We start from the raw sequence: 14,663 nt of genomic DNA, 5'->3' as shown, positions 1-14,663 counted from the left end.
TTGGGAGAAATAGAGACGGGGACACCAGGCACCTTCCAATGAGCGCGTCGTGCCAAAACCTGGGATGAGGCTATAGGAGTATCACAGGACTCCTTGATATCCAGGAACCCACCAAGCGCTCCCCCCGCCCCCCCCCTCCCGGGGCTGTTGCACCTTCTGCCCCTGCCTGGAAGGGTCTTCCCCCAGGGAATGCCATGGCCTGCTTCCTCACTGCCTCCAGGGCTTTGCCTGGTCACCATCTCTTCAGGGGGTAGGGCTTCAAAGTCCCAACTCCCTAATCCTTTATCCTAGACTAGAGCAATGTAGGGGCTGCCAGCCTCAGTCGATTCATTAGCATACAAAAAGATATGACTCTGTGGCCATGCTAAGCATTTTAGGAGTTCTGTGCCAGGAAACCCAATAGTATATTTCAAAGATAAATAGTGTATTTCACAATTTCAAACTATAACACTTGTATATACCGGCTCAATCAGAATACAAACTTTCAAAGATGATATAATTTTCAATAGTTCCAAAGACCTGAGAATAAACTGAACAAAATATGGGCAAGACTTCTTTCATGAAAACTGTTAAAACTTTATTGAGATAATTTTAAGTCAAATATCCAACGTAACAACAGTCTGCAGTGTTTCAGCTTGTCTTCCTTTAAACCTGTGGTTGTCCTTCACCTATAATATAAAAATAATAGCAGAGAACATTCCTAAGCAAAACTTTATGCAGATTATATTAAAGGCATACAAAGGACATCACACGTTTGGTTTTATAAAACGAGCTATTAATAAAACCAGAAGCCTAAGAGACATCCTTTGGCTTGCATTCAGTTAGACCTCTGTACAGACTTTGCAAATAGACTTCCAAGCATATATATTATCAATATTTTAAAAACAAACCCTGCTTTCTCGTAGTACAAGGAAACCAAAAGACCGCATGAGCTCTGAACAGACTAAATCACATGAACCCATTAAAAGGTACTTTTAAGTAGGAAGCAAACATTGTGTATACTTTTACTAAAAATCTAACCAACACACAAAAAACCTAACAAACAAAAGGAATTTACAAAAAATGTATCATTTAATGCTTTGGCTTGAAGTAATACTCTGGATACAAGATAGATAAAACAGTTCATGTCACATTAGGAACTGCGTAAGTGAACTAATACAAAGGCCAGTATTTCATTTGCTTTTTCTCTCTTGCACAAAAGTACAAAAATGTGTCTTTGGGCTAGTTTACCCTTATGTGGTTGTTACGTAGGGTAACCACCTCTCCCTGGTTGTCACCGTTAGTCCCGATGTAAGTATGAAGAATGCCTCTTCTTACATTTGAGAGTGCTCCAGGTTGTATATTAAGTTATAAGGCCGCACTAGTTTTAAGTTATCACCACCATTTTTGACATCAAAATGTCAAGGAGATATATACCGTATGTCACAATATGGTAAAAAAAAAAAAAAAAAGAAAGAAACAAACAAACAAACAAACAAATGCAGGGACAAGAAAATGGGAAGGTACAGTAAGGCACCTGGAAAAGCCAAACAGTGGTTTCTAAAAGTACGTGATTTTGAAGGACATCTGACCAATTTCAGAAGTTCTTCCATGGTATTTGTGATGTTTACATATTTAGATATACTGGGATACAGTAAATAATGTATGCTTTCCTAGCATATCAACCATTTCATCCGTATTTTAAAAATGTTAGCATTTGGCCGGGCCCGGTGGCTCACGCCTGTAATCCTAGCACTCTGGGAGGCCGAGGTGGGCGGATCGTTTGAGCTCAGGAGTTCGAGACCAGCCTGAGCAAGAGCGAGACCCCATCTCTACTAAAAAAATAGAATGAAATTATATGGACAGCTAAAAATATATATAGAAAAAATTAGCCGGGCATGGTGGCGCATGCCTGTAGTCCCAGCTACTCGGGAGGCTGAGACAGGAGGATCCCTTGAGCTCAGGAGTTTGAGGTTGCTGTGAGCTAGGCTGACGCCACGGCACTCACTCTAGCCTGGGCAACAGAAGGAGACTCTGTCTCAAAAAAAAAAAAAAATGTTACCATTCAAGTTCGCCTCGAACTATACAATATATTCAGTATCTCTTGGTGTCTTGTTCATATTCCTCCATGGGCTTTTTGGACTTTCTTGAAGGTTATGTAAACTACTGGATACTGTATTCATGGCTATTTTTAAAAAAAGCATTATCTTTTTATTAATTGGATGACTTTTCCTTTTAGTAAAGATTCTTATCTGTCTATTATTGAGTACCTCTTTCCTTTTCCCTTAGGTTAATTCGGTTGCTCTCTTATTGTTATTTGTTATACTAATAAAATACTGCTGACGCAGTTTATTATTTTAATAACGTACACTTTTAAGGCTATGATGTTCCTAAGAGTAAGTTTCAGTCATGTATCACAGGATCCTGGAAATTGTCGGAAAAGGATCTTTTAATGTAAACAGTCTAATGCAGCAGGCCCTAACCTTTTGGCAGCAGGGACCAGTTTCATGGGAGACAACTTTTCCATGGGTGGGGGAAGGGGAGAGGGTTTCGGGATGATTCAAGCACATTACATTTATTGTGCACTTTATTTCTCTTATTATTACACTGTAATATATAATGAAATAATTATACAACTCACCATAATACAGAAACACGGGGAGCCCTGAGCTTGTTCTCCTGCGACTACACAGTCCCATCTGGGGGTGATGGAGACAGCGACACCCGAAGTGTGTTGCTTATGTCCAGACTACTCCGTAATCTCCTTTTGGTTGCTGTCCCTGCAGAAAACCCTGCTTCACAAAGATAGGCTGTTGGAAACGGAAGCAGGCTTTTCAGTGCTTTCCTGGCCATCTCAGGATATTCGGCCTTGACTTTCATCCAACACGTATGGAGATTTGACGTTGTCTCAGACATACTTTTAAGGCCACCATCATTTGCACTCTCAAGTAGTTAGCTAATCCTCTTCTAGTGTTGGTTGGCAAGAAAAGTGCACAGAACATGTCCTCACACACATCCTCCTGAAAAGTATTTTGCCCAAAAACAAGCATTGTTGCCTTGTTGTCAACATCAGTAGACTTCTCAACCTGGATTGCGTACCATGCTGAACCCTCTAACAACTGTGCCTCGATGTCCTCTGCTATTTCGTTGTCAATGCGTGTAGCTATGGTGCTAGCCGAAAGAGGGACACATGCCACCCTTTCAACAGCAGCCTCTCCTAAAAGTACACGGCCAATGTCCTTAGCAGCAGGCAGGATCGACCGGTCACCAACACTAAGAGGCTTCTCAGCTTCAGCAGTGTGCTTAGTCACTGAGAATGATGCTCTCAGTGCAGACACGTTTGATGAAGTGGTGGCAATCCATAATTGCTTCTGTTCTTCGTGTTCACCTTTTTTCCTTTCACAAACTTCAAAGGACGGTCTTTTACTGCAGGGTGCTTGGTCTCCATGTGCAAAGCAGTTCTAAGGTTTCATGGCTTCCCTGGACAGTGGTCTCCACGTATGACACAAAGCCGGCTTGGAGAACGTGAATTATCAGTTGTAATAAACCCTAATTTAAGGAGGACTCTTGGTATGTTCTTTTAAATGCAGCTTTCATTTCGTTGGTGGTCTTACCGTCTCCTGCTGTCTCATCATTGGGTCATTCCCCCTTTCAAAGCAGCTCTCCAGCGACGTTTGTTTTCCACTCCTTTTCACTAGGGGTAGCTTGTGGGCTTACCAACGCTGGGACGGACACACGTGCACAGTGGGGGAAAGAGGCCCAGACAGAAGTGGTAAATACAATAACGGGCAGGCCGCACATGGACTAAAGTCAATGTCGGATTCTGTCTTAAAGCCTGCCACCAGATGCAGCTTAATTGGCACTTGCCACACAGTGATAAGATTTTGATATGAGTCTGCAAGCAACTGATTTATTATGGTCTCTGTGCAGTGAAACCGCTCTGCCACTCATCATCTGTATTTGCAGCCACTCCCCACTGCTAACACCACCGCCTCAGCTCCCCCTCAGATCGTCAGGCATTACGTTCCCATAAGGAGCGCGCAACCCAGGTCCCTCACGTGCATAGTTTACAGTAGGCTTCGTGCTCCTGTGAGAGTCTAATCCCTCTGCTCATCTGACAGGAGGCGGTGCTCATGCGGTGATGTGACTGATGGGCAGTGGATCTAAACACAGATGAAGCTTCTCTTGCTCACGAGCCGCTGACCTCCTGCTGTGTGGCCGGGTTTCTAACAGGACACGTACCGGGACTGGTCCCAGGACTGGGGGTTGGGGACCACAGGTCTAATGGAACGGTTCAGCAGCATAGAGTAAGAACATTTAGAAAACTAATGCAAGGAAATTCTTTCCCTAAACATCAACTGCTTGCTTTAAATTCACACACTCTTGTAATTAACAGTCAGGCGATTTGGAAAACGCCTGTAAAACGCGTGTAAAATATACTTTCGTTGAGTATTTGGGAATTACGACGTTAAGGACTTCGAATTTCAAACCCTATCAATTGGTGCCTCAAGGCAGAAACTTGTGGTATGTAACATATGCTGTGGTTAGAGGTGATTGTATCACATGGGTGTCTACGGTTTCATGGGAAATAGTAGCTCATGAAGACTGACAGTGGGGCAGAGAGCATGCTGGGCATAAGCACCTTACTCATCATGATCATCGCTCATCTACATGCAATGTCCCCACTTGATCAGGCACACAAACTAGACTCTGGACTATCCCTTGCCATTTTATTATTCAGTCCTTCAGAGCTTCATTGGGGGAAGGATTTAACATGCAACTTTCAGAGTTCAGAATTTGACAAAATCCAGGAACAGGCATTTAGGTCTCCATACAGAAAAAGAAATAATCAAGCAGAGTACCTCCTCGTTTTCTTAGGAGCAATGAACTCTTGATTCAGATATTATAATTTGACTCAACGTGTTATTTTCCAAGAAATTATTTAAAACACAGTATCTTTGAATTCTAGCCAACAGAAACAGAGAATGCAAAAATTCAGCACTGAAGCTGACTTTAAATTCTTAATTCTTAAGAATGTATTTCCTCTTCTTATTTTTCTAGAGATAGGGTCTCACTATGTTGCCCAGGCTGGAGCACAGTGGCTATTCCTAAGTGTGATCATAGCTTACTGTGACCTGCAACTCCTGGCCACAAGTGATCCCCCTGCTTCACCCTCCCGAGTAGCTGGGATCACAGGTACTCAACATCATACCAAGCTGAATTCACTAATTTTAGTAAGACCAAAGGTAAGTCTACAAGTTAAGGGATTCATCCAGAATCTCCTAAATTATGTTACAGCCAGTGCCAGAAGCTTCCTCAGTGCCATAGCGTATTTCATACAAACTGATACTCCAAATGCATTGTGTATCTGTGAAAAGCAGAAATGATAAAAGATTGTGAAAATTGTTAGCTGTTGCTTACACTCAAAAGGAAGAAAATACTTTCACATGTGATGATTCACTGTGGCTTAGACCCAATTTGTTTCTGTGTCTGATAGTGGTTAACACATGGGGTCAGGCACCTGGGGTCTGAACTACCTTCCAAAGATCTTCACATGTGAACTCTCTCGCTAGAGTAGCAGTAAGTTTATCTTTATATTATTGAAGATGTAATATTGTGGAAAAAAGGACCCACATAGTTGTGTATCTTAATGGATAACATACCTCCTTCGGGCACTTCAACGGGCTTTCGCTTTGGTAGACTCTCCTCTTTGACGTCAGGACCCGGACCTTCAGCACCAGTCTCTGGCTGAGACAGTGCCTGGAGATCAGCTTCCAGGTCAGGGCCTTAAACATAAAAATGTTATCATTTTAAGCAGAAAGCATGAAATATAAATAAGTAAGTTATAATTTTCATTCCCTCAGCCTTATGAAATAAAAGCCTGTAGGCCGGTGTGGTAATGTCATACAAACATGGCCTTTACTCCTGTGTTTTCCTGTACTGTGAAGTCTTATTTTATTTTTTTTTTGTGGGACAGAGTGTCACTTTGTTGCCCGGGCTAGAGTGAGTGCCATGGCGTCAGCCTAGCTCACAGAAACCTCAAACTCCTGGGCTTAAGCGAACCTACTGCCTCAGCCTCCCGAGTAGCTGTGACTATAGGCATGAGACACCATGCCCAGCTATTTTTTTTCTATATATATTTTTAGTTGGCCAGATAATTTCTATTTGTAGTAGAGACGGGGTCTCGCTCAGGCTGGTCTCAAACTCCTGTACTCAAGCGATCCTCTCGCCTCAGCCTCCCAGAGTGCTAGGATTCCAGGCGTGAGCCACCGCGCCCGGCCTACTTGTGTATCTTAATGGATAACATACCTCCTTCGGGCACTTCAACGGGCTTTCGCTTTGGTAGACTCTCCTCTTTGACGTCAGGACCCGGACCTTCAGCACCAGTCTCTGGCTGAGACAATGCCTGGAGAACGGTTTCCAGGTCAGGGCCTTAAACATAAAAATGTTATCAATTTAAGCAGAAACCACGAAATATAAATAAGTAAATTATAATTTTCATTCCCTCAGCCTTATGAAATAAAAGCCTGTAGGTCGGTGTGGTAATGTGACGCAAACATGGCCTTTACTCCTGTGTTTTCCTGTACTGTGAAATCTTATTTTATTTATTTATTTTTTTTGTGGGACAGAGTATCACTTTGTTGCCTGGGCTAGAGTGAGTGCCATGGCGTCAGCCTAGCTCACAGAAACCTCAAACTCCTGGGCTTAAGCGAACCTACTGCCTCAGCCTCCCGAGTAGCTGGGACTACAGGCATGCGCCACCATGCCCAGCTAATTTTTTTTCTACATATATTTTTAGTTGGCCAGATAATTTCTATTTTTAGTAGACATGGGGTCTAGCTCAGGCTGGTCTCGAACTCCTGACCTCCAGCGATCCACCCGCCTCGGGCTCCCAGAGGGCTAGGATTACAGGCGTGAGCCACTGCGCCTGGCCTTGAACTCTTATTTTAAATGACAATGCAAGGATAAAGCACAGTACACCTACATTTCCTATGTTACCACCATGTATTAAGGGGAATGCGGATTAGCTACCCAACAAATCTGGAGTCGCACCATGGGTAGGATTTTAATTATAACCAAAATGTAATCTTCTGAAGGGTTAGGTAAGTGTATCTGTGCGCTATGACAAATCTTATAGTCATGACAACCATCCCTTATTGAGGTAATTGGAAAATTAGTTTGTCCAAATTAACTGAAGTTATGTTGAGACCCAAAGGCCCTATAAGAAACTTTCTATAAAAGAATGCCATTTACAACAAAGTGCCAAAAAGAAAACCAAAATTACTGTAACTTACAGTGAGTAGGGAAGTTGAGTGTAAAGAAATTCATGGGCATTGTTGTCAGTCATATACCAGAAACTTCAAATAGTTAATTGCTAAAATGACCCATGGCCTCCATTACGTAAATGTTTAGCTTCAAAATGGTATCCTCTGAGAAAATAATTTTTTCATGATGATCTTATGATAGTTTTGATTTTTCTCACCATAGAAGTATTTAAGTATCTTTTAAAAGTCACTTATGAATCATACTCATAAGCCATGTGTATACAAGTATCCTAAATTATCCAGCTTTTACCAAAGTTAGTATAAACAATATCAACCACAGGAAACAGCGGCTGTCAGTCATCGGGTCTTTTCTAGAGTCTCTATCCTGCTGCACCGAACTGTGCTGTTTCCTGGCCAGTACGAGCGACCCTACAGTACAGACACAGTTGAGCCTTAAGCATTTTAACCAAAACTCTGCACTTTTTCTGACAACACAGACGGTAGGAAGAACACAAACCTTGGAGTGAAACATGAATTCCGCTTCCATGAGTCAAATGCTCTTTGGTAAGCCTCAATCCCCGAGCCTCAGTTTTCTTATTCATAAAATAGCGCCAACATTCCTATGCAAATGGCCTTTATTTAGGGTGCTACAAGGTAGCTTGACTTGGTACTCCACATGCTATTAAAGGTCGCTGACACTTTTGACCCAATGGCTGAGAAGACCGTACAATAACATTGGAAGAACAAATTAAACTAGTGCAATAATATACAGTTTATAGCTACAGCTGAACACCTTCCTCTGATTTAGCAACGACTGTATTTTCAAGCACAACAAAATAAATCTTGAAGACAAAGATAAGATTCAGTACATCAAGGTTCTGCATGAAGCTGCAAAGTGTACTCTTCACTTTTCCAGCCAACTTTTAGGACATGTGTCAGATCCTTTTCTAATGTTTTCTTTCCTCCTGTTACTGGTTATGTCATCATGCATGATGCACACATATGCCCTCTTACCCCATGGACATTCTTTCTTTCCTTCCCCGTGACCTGGACTCTCAGGTGCTCCCGCATCTCTCTTCCGACCAGGAGTCACATCCTGAGTTGCAGTTGGTGGCTCCTCCTGCAGAGACTCTTCATCACTGAGCTGTTGGGCCCACACCGGTATGTGTGCGTGCAAAGGAAAAGATTCATTATTAGTACGTGTCAGTAATATAAATCTACAGACTATATAGATATCTCTGATCATAAGGAAGTCTAAAGTCGTTTCCCCAACATGATTGTATATACTTATTCTTAATAAAGTTACTCTTCCCAAAGACAGGTAATTCCAAGAAGAGTTACCCACAAGGAGTCTGGAAGCTATCTGGATCAATCTTGGGATGGACGTGTACCGTCTGTCACCGATAACCATGAGAAAGAAATCAAGGGCAGAATCCGGGGAACTTAAGAGAACACAATCCTCCTCGATCAATGTTTCCTTCGGGAGATTGCATTATCACTTTTTATCAGCATAGAAGACCTTTACCAGCGTTATCTATCCCTGCTCAAGAACACTCCCACAAAAATAAATTTCTGCTAACGGGAAAACATCAAATGTGAAAGCACTCACAGTCATAGGCCCAATCAGCTCACAAAATTTTTGCGCCATCCTTCCTGGCCTAGGCCTGTATGTTGATCTTCCTCGGTGACTCATATTTCTCACTGAAAGCAGAATACTGTGATTGGCAAAATGAACTTAAGAGGATAGTTATATCTGATCACTTCCATGACCAAATGTTAACTTGGAATTATTTTTTTTAAATTCTCAAAATACTTTGAAATTAAGTCCCGAGGTAAGTATAAGCATGTACCCCTACTCAGTGCTCGCAAAGCCATTTATGTTGGCCAAACTGGCAGAGGAATCCTCTAAAGGTTTGTGGCAAAAGACAGGACACTTCTGACGAGGTCTAGTTCCACAGCTAGACTCTCATCATGGACACGTTTGGGAAAATACGGCTAGAAAATTAAAGCTGAAGTGACTGCGACGGAAGGAGCACTAGGCCAATTCCTTAGGCCCACGTCCCCCCCACATCGAGTTTTGTTGGGGCGCACGGCCTCCCCCATTCCTTCCCGTGGCGTCTACTAGGACCCTTTCCCAACCTCCATGGCGGAGATGAGAAGTCGTGACACAAGGCATGGGCCCGCTCCTCACTGGGCACCGCTGTGGGGTGCTGCACAGACCTCGGGGATGCGGTCACCAGCCCGCCCAGTTCCCAGTTTCCAGGGCCCTGCTTACCGCCCGCCCCGCCCCTGCACGCCTCCCTACAAAGGACCCCGGGATCTGTCCTCCGTTGTCGGGGGTCCCGGGCGACCCTGGGACTCAGATACTTCCAACAACACCCCCCAGCACTTGCCCCATCTTTACCTGACCCATCCCATACACAGAGCCGTCCTCCCTTGTCCCAGCCCCGACACGTGGACAGGGCCCATGGCGGCATCGCTGCCTGTAAGGAGAACGACGACCACCTCAAGGACCTTCCCCCAAGATTACGGACCACGCAGCCCTATGGCCCGCAGCCCACTGCCTCCTGCTCACGTTCACTCACACTTAAACTTCTGAGAGGAGTAGTCCACTGACCTGGGGACCGAGTCTCACAGAAGGAAAACAAAGACGCTACCTCTCCTTCCACAGCTCTGCATGCAGCAGGCGGAAAGCAAAGCGCATGCGCAACAACAGCCTTGGGCGGAATGGAGCATGCGCACTGAGTTGGGCACGTGTGGTGGGGGCTGGGTTTTCCCGTAGTCCGCAGACCTGCGTCCGCTGAGTCTTCTGAGTATGAAGAAAGACACGTAAAGGGCGCTTCACCGCCCCCGGGGCTCAACCAACTTATGCATCCGCCTCCAGCAACTTTAGGGACAAATAGGCGCTCGTGGCCCTTAGTGGAGGATGTCTCAGAGAGACCTGCAGTGACAGAAATAGAAATTAGGAATTTTAATATCTGTTTTATACATGCTTTTATTACTCATTTCCTTCTCTGGTCGTGGTGTTTCATCATGCTTGCCATGAATTTAACTATTTCTATAGGAGAAATACATTCCCACACTATTTGCTTCTTTTGCGTTGTGTTTCGTCACTTTTAAATTTCTGGACTGGTAACCGAGTTCTCTAAATATGTCTGTGGTCATTCAGGCAGTGCATGGTTCAGATATCCATAGCTATTTGTCCTAGGTTCTAGGCTCAGTCTACTGTCATATGATGTACAGCATTGGTGACGATGCTCATCGTATACTGTCCTCCCCAATTATCAGCCAAATAACCTGTTGATAAGACAACGCTGACATAATGTCATGATGCTGTAAGGGAGAACACTACCCTGACAGAGGCACTAGCATCTCAGGTGTGGAAGAGCTTTAGGGATATTTATCCTGAGGTTCAAGTCTGGTGTAAAGCGGGTCTTTCACGCTGGGGGACACTTTGGTTAGAATTGGGTAGGAATTGTGATAGAATGTTTTAGGATTGGTGGACACAGCAAGGCAAGGATTTTAAGAGGAGGAGTTCAAAGAGTTTTCGATGGAAAAATATCATTTTATTAGCGGCCTCCAGGTGGGGGTTTTTCCAGGTTCTTGGTGATCGTCAGGAAAAAAAAAATTCCAGGATGCACTGAGTAAGCCAAGCAAGGGACAGCTTTTTTTTTTTTTTTTTTTTATGGAAAGTGAAATTACCCTGTGAAGAGAAAGAGCCCAGGGAGGCTGAAAAAGAGCAGGTGCTCCTAAAGGAAGTTGTTTTTGGTCTTTTCAAGTCTTACTAATTGAGGAGAGGAATATTCAAGGCTAAGGGGTTGGCTATTACTAAGAATTTGGTAGTAATTCCTAGAATTGAGTTTCTTCCCATTTTCATGCCTTATATAGTTGCCTTGGAATTGTCATGGTGATTTCAAGGGTGGAGAAATCTCAACACTGCAATGTAAATAATATTGTAATTAGCCAATGTTCATGTAAGGTGACAGAGATAGCTGACAAGCCGGTTGAAGCCAGTTGAAGCCGGTTCTTGCCTGCAGTTATCACCCCCCCCCTCTAGTTAGCTTCTGCCTGAGAGTTGTTTAACACCTGCACCTAATCTTCAAGTCCCTGCATCTGCTCTCAGCCCTGTTGACTAGTCTCCTACTCTAACAGTTTGACATTTTCATTTCAGGAGTTGGTGGATGTTTCAGACAGCTTCTGGAATGAATAAACTGTTTTGCAACTGTTATTTTCCTAGGCAAGAGATTCCTGTACTAGTAAATTTATGCTGATGAAGCCGATGGCATATTAACTCTCATTAATGTAAACAGCCGTATGCATGATTTCTGTCCTCCTCACTTTTATGTAACTTAGTACTTTAGTGTAGGAAATAGTATATGTAAGAGAAGGACAGGAAGGGGTCCCTGATGAGAAAGTATACTTTTGTGTAATAAATAAATTAGGATATATTGTTGAACTGACTGCTATATATTCCATGCAGCTGGGCTTCTTCTGAGGCAGTATCTTGAGTGGGGAAACGAAGGTGTTGCGGTGGTCGAGAAGAGTTGAGGCCACTGATGAACATAGCTAGCATAAGAAAGCATAGATAAGAACTTTAGCACAAGATCAGCTGCCTTTCTGAAGGTCAGGATATGTGGTGAGGCAGGAGATGTTGAAAATGAGAGTTCACCCTAGGGTAGAAAGCCACCCTGAGACTGGTTAATGAAATGACCAGCTGGATGAAAGGCAGGTTTGGCTTCTGGCTCACAGTTAATGGGTTTGTTTAATAGAAGGCTAGAAATAGCTTACCCGAGAGCAACAGCTTTGTTAAGAAGAATATGTAACTGTAAAATATAAATCTTTACTCTATTGTCTTATGATCACATGCATCACGTGTGTCCTTCTTTATGGTTCAATGATTTCTTGCTTTTGAATGCTATCAGAATGGAAAACTTACAGCACCTGCTTTAGTATAAGAAAAATTTCTTAAAGTTAAACTTTAGTTTGATTGATGGGCTTGTTTTCTTAAGAGAAATAAATACGAGTGAGTTGCTCAGCTCGGGCCTCTTGGTTCTGGAGAAGCCTTGATCCCTCTGACCCTGCTCTTTGAATTACTGTCTTTCCTTATTCCTCTGTGATGCCCTGTGTCCAACCCTGGTTGTCGGGCCGCACGCCTGACAGGCAGGTTTCTCAATCTCTCTGTCTCCCTAAAAAGCAGCTTGAATAGGAACAGTGCTTCAAATTATTTTAGAGAGAGAGCAGTCATAATCCTGATCTTTTAATTAGTTTATCATTTATCTCTTTTATTCTTTCTCAGCAAGGACACTATCATGACCAAATTTTATTGGGTTCCCCCCCCTTAACTCCAGTTTTTAGTGGAATGCACTCAGTTCTCAAAGAATAGGAGATAGTGATTTTGGATTTAGACTTTCTGTCAGCAACTAATTAGCAAATGGTGAAATTCATGCTATCGGATGGCTGGATGGTTGTGCTTCATGGGAACCTGGCTCTAATGATTCCTGAATAGCTCCACTCCAGCGTCAAAGGGCAGGCTTTAACCTGATGCCAGTTTCTAGCTTCCTCCTGCCATTCCTTTGGGACCTAACTTCTGAGCAACTGAGTGAGTTCACAGGATCATACTTGGATTTGGATGGGAGAACGTTGTGATGGAGCTCTGGTGACTGACAGGAAGCAGCAGAAAGTAGGAAAGATATTGCAGAGACAAGAAGAATTGCCTGATACATGAGCCTAGGAACTATGTCTGGGCTGCTAATTGGGGAGTTAGAGCTAGAACTGACAGCAGCCCCTCTACCTGGGGGAGGGCTCAGTTTCCCAGATGACTAGAGCTTCCCATTGTCCAAGAATCTGTGAAGAAACTTAGATTTCCACAGGATGGTGGGTGGGTGGGACAAAGTCCACAGATTCTGGCCAGATGGCAGTTTTCAGAGCACTGTAAACCAAGCTCAGGCTGCTTCATGACGGAGGTGAAATTATTGATCACCTACCATGTTAAATGTAACTCTGATGCCTGCCCCATAAAATGGGAGCACAGTAGGGAAATGGAGGTGCCTTTGCTACAGCACAGCAATGCTTGACAATCAGCTATGCTTCAGCCCAAGCAAAGCCTCCACATGATGCCAAGAGAACAAGGGACCACATGTACTTGCTGACCCTTTTGCTTGTGAGTTCCTGTCTTTCCAGGGACACTTGACATGTGCACATGGAACGAACATTTCATCAGTAATTATATATTTTGTGGTGGTCTGTAACATACATAAGCCGTAACACTTGAAGTTATGGTTATTATGTGAGCATTAACTTTCAAAGATAGGTAATCTTTCTGTACGTACCTTTTTTTTTTCTTTTAGCATATTACGGGGGTACAACTGTTTAGGTTACATATATTGCCCTGCCTCACCTGAGTCAGATCTTCAAGCGTGTCCATCCCCCAGACATTGTGCACCGCACCCATTAGGTGTGTATGTACCCATCCCCTCCGCCCTCCTCCCACCTGCCCGACACCCCGATGAATGTTATTACTATATATGTTGGTCAGTGAAGTCAGTGAATAACAATTTGATGGTTAGTACATGTGCCTGTTTTTCCATTCTTGTGACACTTCATGTAGTAGAATGGGCTCCAGCTCTATCCAGGATAATGCAAGAGGTGCTAGATCAGCACTGTTTTTTGTGACTGAATAGAACTCCATGGTATACATATACCATATTTTATTAATCCACTCATATATTGAAGGGCACTTGGGCTATTTCCACATCCTTGCAATGATGAATTGTGCTGGTATAAACATTCTAGTGCAGATGTCTTTTTTATAGAATGTCTTTTGTTCCTTTGGGTAGATGCCCAGTAATGGGATTGCTGGATCAAATGGTAGTTCTACTTGTAGCTCTTTGAGGTATCTCCATGTTGCTTTCCACAGAGGTTGCACTAGTTTGCAGTCCCACTAGCAGTGTATGAGTGTTCCTATCTCTCCCCATCCTCGCCAACATTTATTGTTTTGGGACTTTGTGATAAGGCCATTCTCACTGGAGATAAGTGATATCTCATTGTGGTTTTCATTTGCATTTCCCTGATGATCAGAGGTGTTGAGCATTTTTTTATATATTTGTTGGCTATTAGTCTATCTTGTTTTGAAAATTTCTGTTTATGTTCTTTGCCCTCTTTTTTTTTTTTTTCTTTTTGAGACAGAGTCTCGCTTTGTTGCCTGGGCTAGAGTGAGTGCCGTGGCATCAGCCTAGCTCACAGCAACCTCAAACTCCTGGGTTTAAACGATCCTACTGCCTCAGCCTCCCGAGTACCTAGGACTACAGGCATGCGCCACCAGGCCCGGCTAATTTTTTCTATATATATTTTTTAGTTGGCCAGATAATTTCTTTCTATTTTTAGTAGAGACGGGGGTCTCGCTCTTGCTCAGGCTGGTCT

This window comes from Eulemur rufifrons, chromosome 30, assembly GCF_041146395.1.
Source record: "Eulemur rufifrons isolate Redbay chromosome 30, OSU_ERuf_1, whole genome shotgun sequence".
Classification (NCBI taxonomy): Eukaryota; Metazoa; Chordata; class Mammalia; order Primates; family Lemuridae; genus Eulemur; species Eulemur rufifrons.
The sequence above is the reverse complement of the archived record's forward strand: the minus strand, read 5'-3'. Positions refer to the sequence as shown.